The sequence below is a fragment of the Crocodylus porosus genome, unplaced genomic scaffold (genome assembly GCF_001723895.1).
Source record: "Crocodylus porosus isolate Cpor-Errol unplaced genomic scaffold, CroPor_comp1, whole genome shotgun sequence".
NCBI lineage: Eukaryota > Metazoa > Chordata > Crocodylia > Crocodylidae > Crocodylus > Crocodylus porosus.
The window spans coordinates 28,973,049-28,994,566 of NW_017728886.1; the positions used below are offsets into that span (position 1 = coordinate 28,973,049).

At 42.7% G+C, this 21,518-nt stretch overlaps 1 protein-coding gene across 4 annotated transcripts in view; it reads right to left on the reverse strand.

Moving 5' to 3' along the window:
- APBB1IP (amyloid beta precursor protein binding family B member 1 interacting protein) overlaps window positions 1-21,518 on the reverse strand; it is a 98,407-nt gene that overhangs the window by 72,450 nt on the left and 4,439 nt on the right. For 2 of the 4 annotated variants that reach the window (XM_019531786.1, XM_019531810.1), the window contains exon 2: window positions 7,263-7,355. The gene's annotated coding sequence lies outside the window, so the exon portion shown is untranslated. Of the gene's footprint in view, window positions 1-7,262; window positions 7,359-21,126; window positions 21,148-21,518 lie in introns of those variants that run through there. The other 2 variants (XM_019531801.1, XM_019531792.1) reach the window with 2 other exon arrangements.

Sequence of the window (21,518 nt, forward strand, 5' to 3'; positions counted from 1 at the left end):
CTGAGGTCTGTGCAGTGGGAGGTGGGGAGGAAGGGGGGAATCCCTGCTTGAGCAGAGTGTAGATGCTGCTGACCCTGCAGTCTCAACCTCCTTCTCAGCTAGCCAGAGCTCCAGCTAGGGCAGAAAGAGGCATGGCCAGTTCTGCTCTCTGGAACAGACAGCACAGCCCAGGGCTGAAAAGCATGCTGGGATGCTAGGGGACTTAATTTTTACCAGGAAGGGGTTTGGGACAGAAGTTCCATAAACCAGTTTGACCCAAATCAGCTAAGTCTGAAACTACATTCAGCCGGGCTTACCTTAAACCAGTCTCAGCCATTTTGACACTGGTTTATCTTCACTGAACTTATGCTCTGTTACAAGTATAAACCAGTTTCTGATCACCACTTAAATCAGTTTGTGTGCATCTTCTGTCCATAGCCAAACAATTGCTCTTTTCTGGGGGTGGACTGTGAGTTTTGCTAAGGGTGTGGAAATGGTACCAGAATTCCCACATCCCTGCAAGGATTTATAATTCAGATATACCTCTTAATCATTATTCCTCCCTGCTTCTGGGGTAATTTGCTTGTGGCATTTATCAAAAATAGATTAGAACACTTATTGCCTTACCTCAGTTCTGTCCGGGAGTAGGACAGGGAAAGAGGCACTAAGGCTCTGTCCATTCCCTGCTCCCACCCAATTCAGAAAGAATAAATAGGCACACAGCATCTGCTAACTCTGAGGCACTGTCCAGATAGTGCACCCAGCCTGACTTTGTACTTTGCCTTACTTCCGTGTGCAAACCATATTCAGAGTACAGAATACGCTGCACCAACTCCCAGGATCATGCATTAGGGCATGAAGTTGTACAATGTTCTTGGGACCAGGCTGTCACCATTCCAAGGAGCTGGGGCAGAGCCGTGATCTGCTGCCCAAGTGCCCCTGCCCAGAGTGTACAGTCTGCAGGTTGCGGCTCTGCCCTGGACCCACACCAAACTGCCCCCATTGCAAGATCCCAGTGGCTCCACAGCAACCCCCTGCCCTGCTGCATGCCCTGCTAGTGCAGTTTGGGCCGGTCTCCACAGCAATCCCAGCCTTGTGCTATCACAGTATAGGTGCGGCTTGGCTCTCCATGGAGACCAGCCCCAGCCATGTGGGCAGGGACTGCTGGGAAATGGAGTTTGGCTGCTGGCCAGATCTGCCATTTTGCCCACCCCTGTCCTAGGCCTTTTCAAACCTCCACACCACAAAGCTGCATCTAATAGACAGCAGGGAGTTTCTCTGGCTCAGGGAAATCCACTCTGTGGTTTACATGCTGTATCTATGCCAGATATGAATGGCTTTGAGGAACAATGTTAAACTGGGGGGGTGGGATATTGCTGAAGCATGTTGTGCTTCAGTGAGCCTGATGATGTCTCAGCTTCTAGCACAAGTTAGTGCAACATGCAGCAACCCTGAAATTGCTATAAGCCAGGGGTCGGCAACATTTCTGGGCAGAATGCCAGAAACACCCACAACCTCAACTTCTAAGATGTTGGCATGGGTGGCAGGGGAGCTGCAAGAGGCCCAATCCTTGTTGTAGAAGCACAGCTCTGGCCCCTTTCCCGCTGTTCACCCCAGGATGCACATGCACCCGCTGCCAGTGATAAGCTGAGCTCAGCGGGGCTCCACAGATCCCAGGGCAGTGGCTTACAGCCTCCCGACTGCCTGCCACAGCTGGGCCGGGCTCTGGGCAGGCCCCTGCCACCCACCAGAGAGCCTGGGCTACTTGCAGCAGATGGCAGGGAGGCTGCAAGCAGCTTCATCAAGGTCTGCAGAGCCCCAACCTGGCTCACTGCCAGAGTCAGGTGTATGCACGGCTCAACAGTCCGTATGGAGCATGTGCCTTGTAGAATAATTTTGGACTTATAGCAGTCCAGAGACAGTGGTACTAAACTCTGCTAAATTTGAGCTGGACAGAGTGTTCTGCTGCCTATTAGTCTACAGGACGGTTAATGTTCCAAGATGCCTCCCACAGGTTAGTGGGTGCTAACCAGAAAAGAAAAAACGACTAGAATTTTCATCTAAAAAAGGTGGCACACACTAATACTGTCCACCAAGCTATAAAAAACATTTATTTCCACTTCCCAAATAAAACAGTTTTCAGTATCTCCATAAATTCTTTTCAATTTTATTCATAGCAGTCACTGCAGATGCCGTCATGATTAGTGAAAATATTTTTATTAGCAGGCTAAAAATAGGAAACAACATTCATTGTCAGTGTTTCTATGTTGCTAAATGTAGACATGCGTATGTCAGAAAAATAAAAAATATTTTAAAAAAGTTTTACAATCAAACCGGCTTTATAAACAACTCTTATATTAGTAAGATGCACACAGAATGCATCTGCAGATTTGAATTTTGCAGGTTTGACACATCCGTAGCATGAGCCACAGAAAAGAAGCAGGTCTGGAGGAAAGAGCCAACAAAAAAAAATAATTTAAAAAATGGCAAGTTCAAAAATAGTCTAAGGGAGAGGAAAGTAAGCTTAATAAGAGGGCAGAATTCTGTCCATGGGGTTGCAGACTGAAAAGGAAAGAAAGGCCCAAAGAAAGTAGTGCAGGGACTTCAAAATGTATCATTATTATGAAAGCATTCAAAAGCTCATCTAATTCTGTCTCAGCTATGCAACTGGCCCAATAAAAGATATAATTCAAATAACTCCTTTCCCCTCTTATTATTATGAAATATCTGCATACCAGTAAGTTCAAGAGTATATGACTTGGGCACCTACGCGGTTTCAGAGGGGTCTTTCTCGACCAGAATTCCTCACAGGCATGCTTTTATGCTTGCTGCCCAAGCACTGAGAAGAGTTACTCTCTCCATAAACTGCTGGCATGCTGCCCTACATAAAGGGACCATCACTGTCTCTCTTCTTTTTGGTACCTAGCGACCATGGGGCAGATGCTAAACTAGTGTAAGAGATATCATAACTCTGTTGACATAAATGGACCGTGAGTATTCAGAGCAACTGAAAAATCTCTCCCAACTTCCTGGTAACAAGCAAAACTACACTTCCTCATCAGAAAATCCTTCTGAACCACAAATTCTACATGCACCCAAGGGCTGGCCACAATATGACACACAGTTTCATGTTTCAATGGCAGTCATGCAGTAAATGTGGAATACTGGTGCATGCACCTGCCAGATAGATCTATTAGGATTTTCACCCTGAAATCTTTGCTGATATTGTGAATTCTAAGAGTGACTAAAACATATTCTAAGTGCAATCAAATAAATTTATGAAGCTCACAGGGAGAATGAAACTGAGAAGTTTGCATCTGCAAGAATTAAGGAAGTAAATTTCATGATTTGCATGTTGTATCTGCACAAATAATAGCTTCTATAAATGAGATGCATCACCTAGATAATTTTTACAAACTGGGTATAAATTAGCAGTTACTAGTAAAATAAAATTCACCTTACTTCTTCCAGAGGAGTAGGAGGTAATAACTAATATGAAATCAGAAATGGCTACATTGCAACATGCTTTGAAAACCCATGTAGGGTGCCACACTAAATAGGTCCACTACTGTAATGCAGAATGCGTCCTGAGCTTTGGCAAAGCTAACCTACTTTTCTTTAAAGAATACCTAACAGGAAGAAGTGGTCTACCAGCCATGTCATATGACCTAAAATGTTTCTGCATAAGCCAGGAAACAATACCAAACAGGAAACACTATCTTCTCAAGCAAAATTACTAACTAGTGCTTCTGCTAGTCTCAGCTGAGTTGATGGAAGTTAATTTAGAAGGCTATAAACAAAGAGGAAGTATAAATGACAAGTGGGGTGAAGGGATCTGACAGAGTGCTCCGAGGAAGTCTGAAGACCAGCTGTATTTAAGCTTACCTAGTCACCTGGAAAAACAGTTACAAAAGCAGCATGTTAATTAAATGCAGAATATTAACTCTTGACAAGAGTAATCTGAAATATACTCACTGGAATGGAGGCACTATATTTGGAAAGCAGAAATGCCGAAATTATATATAGGAGCAAGAACTGATGGCAGATTGAGTAGGAGTTCATGGTACAGTGTAGTAGCAGAAATGCCAAGACAAATTTCTGTGTTGTCATGCTAAGAGGTAAGTCTCTCTGTTGGTGGTACTGAGCCAAATAGCTAATATAATAAAAGCCTTAGCGTGTCTGTCCATAATGCTTTACTTGCACTCTGATTGGCTGTCTTGGCAGCCAATCACAATGCTGACTGAAACAACCAGTCAGCGTGCTCTAAGAGCATTCTGGGCAGGAGGCGGCAGGGGCACAGGGTGCTGGCCGAGGGGGACAGAGGGGCAAGCTTCTCCCATCTCCCCTGCTCCTGGGAGGTGGTGGTGGCACAGAGCGGTGGACGGCAGCGATCCATCCTCCCCCCACTCCCCGTCATTCCTGACAGGCAATTGGCTAGTAACAAAATAATATCCTAAAAACAGGGTTAAGGAAAGATCAAAGGAATATACCTGATCCTCCAGTACATACAACCTGCTTGGGTTGTGTGTGTTTGTATTATGAGTAAGTGTAAGAAAAGGCCAGAGCATGGATGGCGCATACCCTAGCAGCTGCAGGAGGGCACGGCTGTGCACCAATGGCTGTGGGAGTAGTCAGCAGTGGTGAGCTTCTGCAGACACCGCTGGCACTGTTGGCAGCAGCGGCAAGGTGGCGAGCACCAACCATGGGTTGGCGATGACCCGCAGGCACCCACAGCCAGGGGCGATCAGGGACCATCCGCCAATGCCACCGATGTCTTTTTCCAGTGGGTGCACTGCCACGTGCACCCCCTATGCATCGCCCCTGGACCAGAGGAATAGGTCCATAAGAAGTAAATGTGGGCTCTTCAGATAACAACTAATGGGATTTTAATAATCTACAGGCATTCAAAGTGCATAAAATAAAGACAGGAGAGAAATGGTATGGGTAATCCAAGGGTGTATTATGGAAGGAGTAATTGGATGGATTTTAGCAAAGGGAAGTGCAGGCTATTTATTTATTTTCATAGCACTGGACTAGATCACAATATCAAATCTGCCCATGGGGCATCAGCCCAGTTTTGCCACTGACAGTGCCACCAGGCCTGCCTTCCCTGGCAGGGTGACATTTTAGGTTGTGCCCAGGACCAGAAGCCTCCAAGCCATTCCCTCAGCTCCTGCCCTTACCTCCAAGATGTTGCAAGCCTCAGCTCAGCCAGGTGATGTTGCTCCCTCAGCTGCAAATAACACACTGCAGGCTCTGCCTGCCTGACCTTAGTTAAAATGGCCCCTACCTCGCTACAGTGCACCACTATGGTGACGTAGCTGCTAAAAATAACTGTGCACTACTGGGACGGTGTAGTAATGGTCGTTACTGCGCTGTCAATTAGGAGTTCCTAAAGCAAGTACTAAATGATGGAGCAGTAACAGCTGTGCCGTAAGGGGCATGTGTAGATGCATCTTGTGGGGCACTTCAGAGGATCCTAACAGTGGTTTAGTAGATATATGTCTAGAAAGCCCTGTGGGTCAAAATCTGATTTATCTTACAGGTCTAGGTGCACAAGGTTTATTGTCAGTTTTCTATGGAGTCAAGATCTCAAGAACAAAAGCTCCATGATGATGTGAATTTTATTCATACAAGGACAGTTGTAACACAATTACATCCCACTTGAGGAAGCTAATGTTTTAGAGAGAAGATGCCAATATTTCAGCAGATAATATCTTAACTCTAAAATATAAACCTCTTCAAGTGAGATGTAATAGGTCACTGCTTTCCTTTCCTAGGAGTAATTCATTAAAGTTAAGGCCTTGCTGAATGCTGCCCTTATTGTACAACTTCTACTGTACCAACCTTTAAGACCATGGGTTCTTAACCTGGACGTTCAAACTAGGTCTAGGGAGAGGGGAATCACAATCGTCCTTCTTATTCTTTATGCTTAACCTTTTTCTGTAGTAATTGAGTCAGAGTCTGCAAAAGATCTAGCCACTGCACTAGATCAACAAGAATACTGACTTTCAACATTTCTTTTTTATTAATATTAGTATTTATTTGATTCACATTTCACCCTTCCCAAAAAAGGCTCAGGACAGCTTACAAAAAAATAAAGTTTTAAAATAAGAAAGTATAAAAAGGCAAACTCCTGCACAAATGCTCCCAAATTCAGAAGTAATTCCCTCCACCCTACCCACTGCCACTCTGCTGCCTCTGACCTAGAAGCTGAATGGTACTCTCCAAGAAAAAAGCTTGCATGCACAATTAATGCTGAAAATAGTTTATTATTTATATCTCTAGGCATAGGCTCATTTGGTGCCCTGAGACATTTTGTTAGCCACAACTGAAAGTCATCTTGTATGTTTATCTGAGTATGGGTGTGGCTGGGTGCAGCGCTTCGTATCCCTGTTCATAACAGAATGGAGTCCGTGTGGTAACACATGAATAACAGCTTTAGGAGGACTGAAGTACAACAGTAATATGTGCTCTATACAAAACAGTTTAGGAACAAAACAGTTTAGGAATAAAACACCTGCAGTTACTCAACTTTAAATTACAATGACGTGTTAAAACAATAATGTGAAACAATCTTTATCTTGCAGATTTGTAGCACTAAAGCTTCCCTGAGTGGCCATCCTACATAAAAAACTTGACAATGGTTCATCCTTTTGGCACTGATAAGGTCAATATGTGTTTGTAGTTTATTGTTCCAGAACATATTTGCAGCACAATTCTCTACATGAATTATAGGGGAAACTCTTACTAAAGTTGTCTTACAAACTTGTGTCACACCAATACTTAGCATGACCACGGCAAGCCAGAAGGTACGACTAACAATCAAGCCCACATCTGGTTTGCTACTATCCACTCCAGAACTGTGCATCTGGAAATAAGTGCAAACTCTTTTTTGATAAGGGTACCAGAAATATTCATAATTCTACTTCTGGTGCACAGAAACCTTTTCTTTCAGCATTTAAAGGTCCTTTTTCTTTTAAATGTGTAGAAAATGTGCACTCAAGTCATATATATTGAAGTAATGCATATATGGAGCAAGTAGTTCACGTGGGAAGAGAATGAATGCATGGGAGTTAAGTTTAAGAGAAGTTTTTTATCAGTCCAAAGGGAGAAAATTGAATATACCTGGAAGTCACCCTGATACATTTTAATAACAATGCTGCTTATATTTCACTTTGTTGTTTTGCTGTGTGCTATTAGTAATTATTTAAGCAGAGTGGGGCTTCTTATACATGACAATACTAGTGGAGGACAAATTTTCAAAAAATATGTGCACGTACCTTGGAATTGGATTTTCCTGTACTCAGGACAAAGATGACTTTCCTGTGGGTTTCTTCAGCACCTAGCACAATCCTGACTGTGTCTCCTGGGTTCTGCTGACACATTAATATGAAATAAGTTTAGCCTGTGACATTCTCCTTCATTCCCTCCTTAGCCCCCAAATACATAAGAACCTTTTTACCTCCTAACCTTTCAGCTTAACTAAATATTGTCTTTGCTACTGTGGCTATAGGCTATTCTCTCTGAAACTGAAGACAGGTTAACAGGGGAATGTCAGGGAGAAGTCTCAGATCATCCTGTTCTTGGACTTAAAGGGATGCAGTGAGTTGTATAATTGGACTGCTTGTTTGCATCGCTGCAAGGGTCCTGTGGTCACTATTGTCTTTGATCAGTCCTGAAGTTTAGGGTCTCTTAGGGTTTGTCTCCACTGAAGACAAAACCTGCGATTGCATGTGCAAACATATCACTGCTAGCTTGAATCTATAATTGGCTTGGGTAACAACGGCAGTGGAGACAGAGCAACTCAGGCTATACAAGTCCAGCAGGGCCCTGACTGCTTATTTGTTCAGCTACTAGTCCAATGCCAAGTAATAAGAGTAATACTCGGGAGGACTGAACTGTGGATCCTGTGCTTGGAGGTAAAGGATCACGTAAGACTACTGAGTGGTCTCAGAACCTCAGTCAAGAAAGACTCGTGGGAATTAGTGACCCCCTGAACAGTTCTCTACAGTTACATATCAGAAAAGTGACCTGGGAGCGAGCAAAAAGGTGGTGATCATAAGACAGGAAATGGCCAGCAAAGTGGCTTGACTAGTGATAGCACTGTAGGGAGTAGTGCTGGGAGAGGAATACAATAGAACAGTGAACAGAGATACCTCCCTGGGGTCTCAGATGTGGGCAGAGAAGCCTAGATAGAGGCAACAGTGTCTGTCTGCTCACCAACTCTATGTGGCAAAGCAGCCCTGTATACAAGGCCAGAAGGACAAGTATGCTGGTGAGGTATTATTTGAGCCTGGGGAAAACCTGGATCTATTTTTGTTGTTCAGGTCTCTGCTTTGGAACCACATGTTGACTCCTGCAGGGGAAGGATTTCTATGTAGCTGGAGAGCTGTGTCACATGAAAGCACCTAAATTAGTTAGTGAAAAGATAAAATAAAAAGCACCAGGCACCTGAAGGGCAGAGCTACAGGAGAGGATATGCCTGCAGATCCCCTTTCATTTAGGTCTTTCTGTCTGGGACCAGATTTAATCAGGCCTTAGTCTCAGAGTACCACAGATTTTGTGTAGCTAACCATCTGAACCCTGTTATTACAAAATTATCTGTCTTACACAAAAAATATACCCTCAAGAGGTGAGCAAGAAGAGACACTGTGACGTTTTCACAGTATTTTACACCAGCTCTGCACAGGTATAAATGACAAGAAAAGGTACAAGAACCCAGAGAATCAGGCTTTGACTGGTTCACTGTTTTTATCTGATGGAATCTCAAATGGCAAAGGATTAGTAGAAGTCAGTGATTAATTGGTGATATTTAATATCTTCCTGTGCTTTCCCCACTGTTTAAAGATGCTTTGCCATTTGGTGACTCATAAAAGTTGCTGTTTTACTACTTATTTTCCCTCCATCCTCCCATCCATTAGTGACTCCTCCCTCCACTGCTTAGTGTTGTCTGATGCTGAAATCATATTAGTGTATTGAACCAAACCTGTGTTGCCAGAGAGAAACAACTGAAAACAGTTTAAAAGGCATCAAATTCTGGCAATTTAGAAAAAAGCACTGTCCAGATAGTAGGGAAAGAGAGAAAAGAGAAGTTTACACTTGTTTGAAAGAGAAGGAAAGAATGTAGGTAGAAAGAATAATGAAAAGCTAGAAGAGAACTGAGGGGAAGGACTGTAATAAAATGCTGAGCATGGGGTGAAGTGGAAAAATAGCATAAACTATGGAAGAGAGAAGAAGAGGAAAAAGCTATAGTTCAAAATAGTTAAATATAGTTATTGCTATCTATATGACTGATGGTTCACCTAATCTGGTATCCTGCCTTCAATAATAATCAGCACTAGATGCTATTAGAGGTAAGTACAAGAAATCTCATAAGGGACAATTACGGAATAGCTTGCCTATAAAGATAATTTCTTCATAATCCCAGGTAGTTAAGTAGCCAGCATACAGCAAAAATCACTATCCTCGCTTATTATCTTTAAAAAGGTCTGACAAGGAAGACATAAACTTTGAAAACAGACAGTGAAAAATGGAAGAAAAGATACCAAGACATAATGGAGAAGGACTCAAAAACAGGAGAGAAAAGGAGAGAACAAATCCAAACAACCCTAAGTAAGTAAATGTGGGTTTCTTCTGCAGAGTGCAATTCCAGTGTTAAAATAAAATGAAGCAAATAAATGATCCAATATGTGCATGGTTATTTGATAGATATTTTCAACTTATGAACATGCATAAAAATCACAGCGAGTGATGTGAGAATTAATATTGCGGGTCCTGCTACTAGACCTGGCTAGTGGAGTTGGGTAAATTTTCAAGCTGTGTACTAACTGTCCTCTGGACTGGCTATCCCCTTGTCTAGGAAAATGAGACAGTGTATGGTGCATGGAGTATAAGATCCTGGGAGAATTCCGTAAGGGAGCTGCATTGCTCATGGGAGTCTGTGCATCACCAGCCACAGTGGTCATAGGATCCTAGGAAAGTAGGGCTTGGAAGGAACCTCACAAGGTCCACTAGTCCAGGCCTGTACTCATCCCTGATCCCTCGTAGGATCATCCCTGACTAAACCATCCCAGCCAAGTGTCTATCTAACCCGCTTTTGAAAGTTTCCAAGGATAGAGTCATAGTCATAGAGACGTAGAGAAGTGGGGCTGGAAGGGACCTCCAGAGGTCATCTAATCCAATCTCCTGCCTGAGGCAGGATCATCCATATCCAAAACATCGCATACAAACGTAATTTAAGCTTTACATAAGACTACCATCAACCTTGACACAACAAAGACTACACTCTAACCTGCCACAGGTAAAGTAGAAGAACCATGGCAACCAATATCCTGCTTCTATAAAATGTTGTCAATATGTGCTCAAAAAGTCCTGGGCAGAGGGCAGCTCTTCCTGTTACTGAAGAAGGCAACCCCCGCCCCCACAGTCCATACCAAACTGACCATGGGGTAAAATTCCTTCCTGACCCCAGATATGGAGATTAGTCTGACCCTGAGTGGAGGCATAAGACCCTCCAACCAGACACCATCAGTTTTGTTCTCAGCAGGAGCATTGGCACACCCCAGATGAGGTCCCCAGTCTTGGCTATAGCCAACACTCAATGTCTCTGGAAAGCAAGGCTGTCCCTAGAGGGGGGCAAATCAGGGCGACTGCCCCGGGCCCTGCGCTTTGGGGGGCCCTGCAGAGCTAGGCAGAGTGGCCATGGTGACTCTGCGCTGCTGCTGTCAGCTTTGTGTCTGGCCGCTTGCCCCCCCTCCACAGGCGGCAGCGGCTTCTTCACATCCAGGCCACGCAGGGACAGGGCCCCACACAGTCTGATTTGCCTGGGGCCCTGCAGCCTGCTTGGGTTGTCTCTGCTGTTAAGGATTAAAAATACCCTGACACATATAGCAGAAAAAGTGTGCATGTGTGTGTGGGGGGGAAGTGTCATAGTGCACTCAGGTTCCCTGCTCCTTTGACAAGTGGAAACTACAAGGGAAACAGCCCTAGCAGTGAGTGGGGAGTCCTAGCTGCTGCTTACCAGGGCAGCCAGAGTGAGCTAGTGGCTCACACCTGCCAGCGGTCAGCTGACCGGAAGGGGTAGGGCCTGGCTCACATATAAACCCTAGGGCTGAGGCCAGGATGGCATTTTCCTGCCTGCAGCCAAGGGGGAAGGAGCTCTTCCAGAGCAAGCAAGAGGGGAGAGACATGACTGCAGGAGCAGCTTCTGATGCTGGTGAGGAACGGAGTATTCCTTTGGGCCAACTTGGCACAGGAAGGAGGCCTTGGGGAGATCACAGCCCTCCTGCAGGACCCTGCAAAGCCTAGAAGAGTGGAAAATTCCCATGCTAGAAAACAGTCATAGCTACACCTAGATCATCCCTGTCCAGGTACTAAACCAACCCAGGATGCTGTTGGCTTTTTTTGCAACAAGAGCACACTGTTGGCTCACACTGAGCTTGTGGTCCACTATAACCCCCCAGTCTTTCTCTGCGGTACTGCAACCTAGTTGGTCATTCCCCAGTCTGTATTTGTGCATACAGTTATTCTGTCCTAAGAGTAGGATTTCACACTTGTCTATGTTGAATCTCATCTGATTGGAGGACCATTTCTCCAGTCTATCCAGGTCATTCTGGATTCTACTTGATTTGACATTGTCTGCAAATCTGTTAAGCGTGAACTCAATCCCACCATCCAAATCATTAATGAAGATGCTGAACAATACCAGACCCAGAGCAGACTCCTGGGTAATCCCACTTGATACCTCCTTCCAACTAGACAGTGGGCGTATCTACACATGTAGCGGTTCTTAAACCAGCATTACAGTGCAGTCGGCACAAACAGAGCTATTGCACAGTAAGGCATCTACTGGTGCTTGACTGTGCAGTAACTGTTCAGGAGCAAGCTTGCTACCTGCATCATGCAGTCGACATAAGTTGCCATAGTTATTGTGCAGTACGGGTACGCATGTGCAGACACATGCCCATACTGTGCAGTAGTTTTTGGTTACTGCACCGTAACTTAAGTATAGATGTGCCCAGCGAATCATTGAGAACTACTCAGTGGGCATGTCTACACGTACTATTAATTAGCAGAAGGCTTACTGCATAGTAAAATACTATGCAGTAAGTGTTCCTGGAAGCACGTCTATACATGCTCCCTATTGGGATAAGATTTGTTCTCAACAGGAGCAGACTTGTCCTGCCCTACTCTGCCCACCTGCAGCATCCAGGGGGAGCTCCAGGTTTCCCCAGGTGCTACTCCATGGGCTGGCTTGAGGCACAGGGCCAGGAGAGCTCTGCCAGCTGTAGTGGCTGCTGTCTTCTGACCCTATGCACAGCGGGAGGGAATTTTGATTTATACCAACCAGGAGACAGCTGCCCCGCAGAGAATAGAGCTCTCCTGGCCCTATACCCATAAACACACAGCTGCCAGCAAGCCCCCACCTGGACAGGGAAGCCCTGTCCAACATGAGGCTTGCTGGGTGCTGTCTCAGATGTGGGGCAGCTGGCAGTGAGCCTCCTGCCAGGCGGGAAGCATTGGGCTTGCTGGCAGCTGCCCTGCTTGGCATAGAGCTGGCTGCTCTGGGGATAGAGCTGCTTGGCATAGAGCTGGCTGCACTGTTCTCTCCTCACCTACAGAGCCTGTTACTTTATCACAGAAGCCAATCAGGTTGGTCAGGTGACTTGCTCTTGGTGAATCCATGCTGACTGTTCCTGATCACTTTGTTCTCCTCTAGGTGCTTCACAGTGGATTCCTTGAGAACTGCTCCATGATCTTTCCAGCTATACAGGTCAAGCTGCCTGGTCTATTATTCCCTGGAACCCCCTTCTTCAAGATGGGTCCTTTTCCTGTCATAGAATCATAGAAAATTAGGGTTGGAAGGGACTTCAGGTTGTCATCTAGTCTAACCCCTTGCTCAGAGCAGGACCATCCCCAATTATATCATCCCAGCCAAGGCTTTGTCTACCTGGGTCTTAAAAACCTCCAAGGATGGAGATTCTACAACCTTTCTAGGTAGCTTGTTCCAATGCTTTACTACCAGTCATCCAGGACCTCATTCAGTGTCTGAGTTCTCAACAAGGATAGTCAATATCTCGAAAATTACTTCAGCCAATTCCTTCAGTACCCTCAAGTGCATCCTATCTGGCCCTGTTGATTTTTTGAAAGCAACTAGCTTTGTGAAGTAATCCCTAGCCTGTTCAGCCATTACTCTAGGCTATTTGTCTCTTTCTCAGTCTCTGCTGACAACCTGTCACCTGGTAGTTGCTTCTATTTGTAAAAACTGACACAAAAGAGGCATTAAATACTTCATCCTTTTCTGTACTGTCTGTGACTAGATTGCCTTCTGCATTCCTTAAGGGACCAATGGAATCTTTGATTTTCTCACTCTTGACATGCAGACCACGGTCACTGCAAAGCCATGCCAAAATCTGGGTGGAAGCCTCAGTAGCCTAGGGCTGTGCCTGTACAGTGATTGCACAGGTACAGGCAGAGGAAAAGCTAGGTGTGGCAGGGGCTTTGGTATTGCTGTTTTCCAGCCATCCTTTTGATTTTCCTGCTATCTCCTCTTTCCTCTTCTGCTGCTGTGTCCTGGAGAAATTCCCTCTCTCTCTTTTACCTGCTTGTACTCAGAAGGCTTACAGAGCAAGAAAATGACTAGGGAAACTCCATAGCCAACTCCCTGTTCAAACTCCTCTGTTCTCCGGTCCTGTGTTGCTGGTTCCTGTGCCTTAGTGATCTTGTATCTGCATTGCTGTGTCTGGTTTTCAGGTGACACCTTCTACAGAGCTGTTAACCGCTCTGGGGCTATGCAAAAGAACACTGTGACTTTTTTTTTAGGTCTTTATTTTTTCCATGATGATGATGGCAGAGGCGGAAGAGTTGTTGGTGTTTGTTTTGTTTTTTAATTCCACAAGGGAATATCACTGCAATACTATCTGCCTTCTCCCCACCCCTCTTTCCTTTACCAAATAGGAGTGGAATGGTTGCTCTGGTAAGAGTCAACCCTTATGTGGTAGGGGAAAGGGTTTTTAAAGTTGCAAACAGCTTTAGCAGAGTCAATTTTTGTATAAAAACATGATACACACCACTGAAATAGGGATTAAAATGGCATGACTTTGGTGCTGCATCTATATTTACAAATGACCTATTCCAGAACCACTGACTCACTTGCACAAGCTATGTACGTGCTATATCATCAGGATGACTGGCTTTCTGGCAGCAAAATAATCAGCAAGCTATGAAACTAAACTGAAACTGCTGCAATGATGGGTGTTTATTTTAGCTCATATTTGTGAAACACTCCCTCAGTTGCTTAAAAGGATGTTTTATCGCCAGTGTTAGTCTTTCTGAGCTATGTGAGTTCCAAGTTTCCCTGTGCAAAACTTTTGTGTCCATTTTTTTCTGAAAATGATGCTATTTGATTCTCACCTCAAGTGAAAAATGTTATTTAATTTTAGCTTCCAATCAAACTGCTTATAGAAAATGTAATTTGACTGGTTTTTCTAATACAACCATATTGTTTCTATTTTTGACAGAATTCTCAGAATACTGAATGGTAGAGTGCTAATAATTTAAAAAAAACCCCAAACTTTCAAGATCAGTCTGCTTTCCAGACAAACATGCAGTGTCTAACCACTAAGAAAACTTATCAATACTTCTAGGATGAACTGGTTTAACAGACACTGTCCTAGTATTTACCATTCATGTTCATACCTTAAACTCCACCAAGTGCACATTCCTTTGTACCCCACATACTCACAAGAGTACCCTGCCTTCCTAAAGTATTTCCGTACTAGAAATGTCTGGTATATATGGCTATACACCCTGCGTATATTCTTTGATATCTCTCCTCCTTACCCATCTTTTCCTATACACCCTTCACCCTAGAATCCTCCAGTTAATTCTCTTTAAGGATTAAGAAAGGCAGTCAAGAAGAAAAAAAAATGCAAGTACCCACAAAGACTTTTTCTGCACCACCCAAGGAAGTGTATAATCTAATCAGTCATGGACTCTCTACTGGTGTAGACCACTACTGTCTATTATCTTTCTATAAGTGTGGGGAATCCTATCTCATCATGATTGCTTGCTACTGAAAGCAATTCAAGGGAGGGGCTATAAAAACACTCTGCATACCTTTGTCTTATACACAGCTCTTAAATAATTACCTGCCTGTCCACTTTAAATCAGATAGTGTAGGAGGTTCAAAATGCTAATATAAATACACTAAGCCTTGGTCTATATCTAGCTTAAACAAGCACAATGGCAGAAAGTCTGCCAGGACTGTACAAAGTAGCCCCAACTTCTCCATGAAAGTGACTCATAGGGGTGTGCTTCCTGGACCAGAAAAATGAGGATACATCTGATAAAGGAATATAAGTCTCTGGCTACTGGGAATGCATATGGTTAAGGTATGGGAATTTCCGAGTTAAAAAGGTATTTTTGAAAAACTTTGCTTAGCTAACAGAAGTCTATACAAGATTTTTGTGTTTTTAAAAAATGTTACATCTGATAGGTGTTTGCATGAGAGCACCGGAGTCTGTTATTCAGAGATCTGATATAACAGATGAAGTACCAAGGCAAATTTCACACAGCGCTGCTAATGAGCCCCAACTACACCCCAGATGGAATAACTTTAATAGGTGAAATAGTAGGTCTCCATATCCAGGTATGTGTCAGTCATTACCCCATGGGGACTAATGTTTTTGCAGCATGGGCTGTTGGAAAGCATAAAATGACTTCACAAAAGGTCACAGAACTGTTGCCTGATGAGTAAGTCTTTACTCACTACCAGCATGAGCTCAGTTGTCACATGTACTCTAGAAGTCTGAGCATCTATACAATATTGCACCAGTCTCTTGTCCTGCCTCTTGCAGGTAGCTATATTTAAAAACTGCACTCAGGAGGCTGCTTGGTTTCTGGTATCTATAAATAAAGGTACTTATGTGCTTCAAGGGGCTCTTCTTCTACCTCCTCTCCCTTTTTATATTCTCTGCACTGGCAGTTTACTAGTCAGACCTAAGTGTACACACCTTCATTGTTGCTCTCTAGTCTCTCCCTGCCAGGCAGAGGATGATAACATTTTCACTGAATCCAACCATAGACTGGAATCTATGTGAAGACAACTGAGCTATAAGTCATGCAATTAACCCATGGACTGCCCACCAGCAATAATGGATGTGGGGGGAAGTATCTAGTCCTGACACTGTTCCTTACTATAATTTTATGTTCTGTGCTACGTCCATTGCTTTAGAAATAATAGCCATGAGAACATGACCAAATTCAAAGCATGAGAGTAAGATCATGCTTGCAAAATCATGTTGGTTGTGAAACCCCTGGAAAAAGCATCCTCATGTGTTAAAGTTTCTAAAGAGTAACTGATAGAACATGTTGGTTGAAAATATTCTGAGTCTTAGCACCCAGCAATCCTCTCTCTTTTGAGGCACATTCCCTCACTTTCTTTTAATTTCTAAATAGTTTGTCCACTGGCCTTCAAACTCATGTCCTGGTTCTTTTTCAGATCACATGTCTGCTCTCCTTTCCTAGGACAGTGTTTCTCGGCTAGGATGCCATGGCACCCTAGGGCATCTTTAGACCCTTTCAAGGATGCCACAGGTTACCACACAACATTAGCACTGTTAAATGTGAAAACATGATTCACAAGATAAACACCGAGTTTTCAAATAAGAATCCGTAGTGTTAAAAACTTTCTGACCTGTTCTGATCTGAGTTCATTACAAAATTGCTCTATTTTTCCACAATCAAAAACCAAATGAAAGCTAAGAGCTGGCATTTTTTCCAGTGGGTTCCTCGAGTCTAAAAAAGGTTGATAACTACTGCCCTTGGAGGTGATATTCCATGTCTTCCTCTTGCAGCACAAATCTAAGTGGTGGCATTCAGACTGAAACTTCCAAGGCAATGAGGATGACCCCAGCATATGCTACTTCAAGATTTCCTTTACTTTGAAGTTTGTTTTAGCCTTCAGGCTGACACTAATGGAACTGACATCTCTCAGCAGTTGGAGCAGCAATGGCCAGACGCCTTTTCTTCTCCTGACACTGCAATCCATGGTAAAGGGATAGCTTCCAGGTGCCCTTTCTATGAATTGAGCGATCAGCAGCTATATTAGGCCTCCAAAACTGTTACAGGGAATTAGGCATTCATAAAATCAGCATGGAGATACAACCCGTCATTGACACTGAAGGGTTCCTGGAATCTGTTGGGAATAATTTTTGAGGAGATGGCAGGAAATTCTTGAGGGATTTGGTATACAGTTGGGGATTTGGCATTTCAAATGTTTATTGTGTATCTGTGTGAAAGTGTTCTCGTATTACACATTCTCTTCCATCTTATAATGCCTACATGATGCCTTAGGGAACAAAAGTTCCCTAAGGTGCTCAGGACATGTGTTTTGTCATGGCTGTAGAGCACTTTCCCCAGAGGCCAGATTGTGCAAAAAGTGTAACTTGTGTAAGCACCCTTAACTTTCACATTCCAGAAATCCTTCCAGTCCTTTATTTAAATGTCATATAAATTAATTTAGACTGTTTAATTCAGATCTAATTGAACTGACACTGGAATGAAAAATTTGCCATCACCTGCTGATTTGGGGTAAAAATGAAATAAGCTGACTGGTACATGTTTCTAAATATTGCTGTTACTCTTTGTTGCTTGCAGTGGCATTCAGACTTTAATATGGGACTATTTCTCCGTTGGAAGGTTTCTGACAAGAATAATACTACTTTGCATTTATCCAAGCCTTCCAAAGCACATCACCAGGATTTTCTAAAAGCAGTAATTTCTTATACAATGAAATTACGCCAGCAGAAGAGAGGTATGACTGTTCTGAGATGCCTGTTCTTTTCATCAAACTCACTGATCCACTGTTTCCCTAGGTAGTAACAGTGGCCACATCTATACAGATGCTTTACTGTAGAGTAGACTAATGAGCTGCAGAGCAAAGCATCACTGTCTACACATGCGATGGTATTATACCACAATAAACTAATTTATGTCACAGTAAAATAGTACTCTCGGGGACAGTACTATCTTACACCAGGGTATTTACTGAAATTAAACACATGTTCACCATAGGCATAAATTGTTCCCAGTCAGCCCAGCCAGCGGAGGGCGACATTCCTGCCCGCTGCCTGGCCACATGACTCTGCACTTTCAGTACTCTCAAACCCCAGCCAGGCCCTCTACCGCCCACCTAACACTGCCACCTGGAGCCACGGGCTTACTCCCTGTGTTCCTTACTTGGGGCCTGCTCCATTCCAATTTCAAATTTACTACTATCCTGGGCACAAATGTAGATGCCGCACCTGGGAGTAGTTTATTCCAGCTCAAATTGCTGCAAAATTTATTGCTTCACATTAATCGCATGTGTAGGTCCACCCAGTGTGGCCAGACATGGTTCTCTTATTGCTATAAGAAGGCATTATTTAGAATGTTTCAATTTTCCCTACAGCTTCTGGGAGAGGCAAAAGTGGCAAAATGGCAACCACCCCTATCATGCAGATAACTCCATTTAGACTCTACTCAAAATCAATGGTTCATAGCACCCCTTTTTCCTCCAGAGCATTTATGAATTAAAAGGAACTACATGTGATTTCATTCTAAACTGCAACTTTAAAGTGGGAATTCACAGAGCAGTTTGACTACTAAAAATTTAAAGTTTTCTCTTATTAGGAAATAGATTTTTTTGTCTTGTAATAACTGGCTTTTTACTCCAGCAGTCAATTAACAGCTTTCACTGTTTTTCCCTGCAGGAAGCCACCTCAATTGCACAGTTTATCTCCATTGAGAACTGATCCAGCATATCAAGTGTCAGGTTTAAAAAACATCCTTAATCCCTGAAAATGTTTCCTCCTACTATTAAAAAGAAATCTGGAGTAAAAGAATTGTTCTTGGCAATGCCTTAGGCCACTGAGTGGCTGACCTATGGCTCAGTGGAAGGGACTGGGTGGCAACCTAACAGGAATATTTATGATGGCCACAGACGATGGCTTTATAAGGAGTGGATTCCATTTAATTAGCTACAACATCTCCATCTTGCCCCCTGGAGGAGGTTTTATTGCAGGTACAAAGTTTCAGTAGTATAAAGAAATAATGTCAAGAAAAATGGATTAAAACCCAAAGGTTCTATATAATCCACCTAATTGGCTGAGGTTACTCTTATAAACCTAACACAACCCCTGCCCCAAAAATCCAGGACTTTGGAAAATAATTAATAAAAGCAAAACAACTAAGTTGTGGAAAGATGTTCTGGCTCAAATGTTCTCTTACAACTGAATTTGATTTTTTTTGTCTTTTTTTTTTTGTCCCACTGAAACATATTAAAGAAAGCATGTAACTGGCATCCTAGGACAACATTCAGATAAATTATTAAATTTATCCAAGGTCTGGAGGCTACTCAAGGCCTAAAGCATGGTGAAACTAAGAAGGTAAAATTACTGCTCGCACAGTAAAGCGTTAAAGTGCAATCTAAATTTATAAACAGTTCAACTGAATAGATATAGCCTTGACTTTAAAAAGCATCAATCTCTGCTTAAGGATGTTGTTGTTCATTAAATGATCAGCATTCCCATCAGAAATTTCCAGCATGGGTAGTCATTATGGAACTTATGATTTAAATCTTCTGTCAGTTGTAGACCAGAAGAGCTTTTTCCTATTGCAGTGTTCACAGGAAGGGATTAAAGAAAAATCACAGAGAATCCTATCCCCTGCACACCCTATTTATTTTCCTGCTACAAATATTCAGTATAGATAGATATCACCTTGAAGCATAAAACAATTACATGTGTTCAAACAGTTTCAAATGTATTTATGGATTATTTTAAATCACCTACAGACAGACATAATCCATGATGTATAATTCATTTTCTCTATCTTTGAAGGGACACTTGCACCAAATATGTTCATTTCTAATGAAGAAAATGTTTTCACTGGAAAATGTGGAAGGGAAAACAGCAATTGAAAAAAATATGAAAAACAGAGACCTGTTAATATTAAAAGACTTTACCTAATTTGCATACTAAAGCACAGAATTTGTGCAAAAGAATTTATCCTGAAAAGATTCAAATGGAAATTAACAGGACCGTGTGTGTGTTTAGTTCTCTACACTAGTACATTAAGTTTTTGAATCATTGCTTCTAACTTATGTAGCTGCAAAGAATGCTAGTTAATGTTTTTATACACAATATATTTTCAGGTACATGAATCTCAAGAAAATGACGAGTCGAAAGACACTGTACAAAACATGCAAGAACATTTGCATATAAAATGAAAGCATAATTATAATTGTTCATAATAAACCTGCTATCCCAGTAGGTTACTATATGGAAAGGTTAGCATTGCAACTCTGATTAAATAACCTCCCCCACAACTCCAGGGATCCACATGTGCACCTCTGAGTAATACCAGTAAGCACTTATTCAAACAGTCCTACTGACCACAGTAGGAGTCTTTCATTGAAAAAGTACTAACCAAATGGAATAATGGCTTCATAGTCTGGCCCCATTTAAGCAAAAATTATTTTAGGATTAGTATTTTACAATCACAATACATTAATCTTAAAATATAACAATGGATAACTTTCTTTTGAAAGCAGGAGACATTATAGAATCAGGGTTAAGTGAACATAACACCAGGTCCTGTTATAACAATATTTCTACATGCTGCGGGTTGTAGACTATCGGTGATCTTTCTGCAGAACTCCCATTGTGAAGTCTCCCTCTGTGCAAGAATCTCATTACCAAGTTTTCATTACATTTAAAAAAAAAAACACTTGGGGCCACATTTTTCTCTGTGGTACAAACCAGAAGTGTTCTTGCTGAAGTAAAACTGGTCCAAGAGTGGGATCCAACCCCTGTATTACATTGAATATAGACTTACTAGTCTATAAGTGCAGAGCTATATATTATGATAGTGTGCTTGCAGAACAGTATCTTATACTATCAATACCTTGAAAACTTCCTAATACTTAGAAAATTATGCAACAATTGACAAATCATTTAAAATGTTTTGATTCCCCAAGTTGATCAGGTGTCACTGGCACTCACGTGCCACCAATTAAATAACTTTACAATTTTTGAAGAAGTAGAAAACAGCATTATTGTTGCCTTAGGCAATATATAAAGGAAGTAAAATAAAAATTCCTACTTAGCTTCTAATTAGGACAGGGGCGAGTAAAGTCCGACCCGCGGGCTGGATCCAGTTGGCAGTGGACTCCATTTCTCAACTGCCTCTGTGCACGGCTGGGCCAGCTGCAGCTGCACATTGTTACCTGTCCGCTCCATGTTTTTGGGGAACCCTGACACAGGACACAGACTGTCCGACTCACAAAGAATCGCCATCCCTCCCCCACCTAAACAGAAACTGATTAAGATGCAGTGAGAGACTCACCTAAAACCCTCCAGATAAGGGTAACAAAAGTGCAACAACTGCCCTAGGTCTCATTTGCATCTGAGATGGGAACAGATGACCATTCATTTACATGAGAGATAGAGAACAGAAAACCTGAAGCAGAGACTGCAGTGAATTCTGGGATCAGC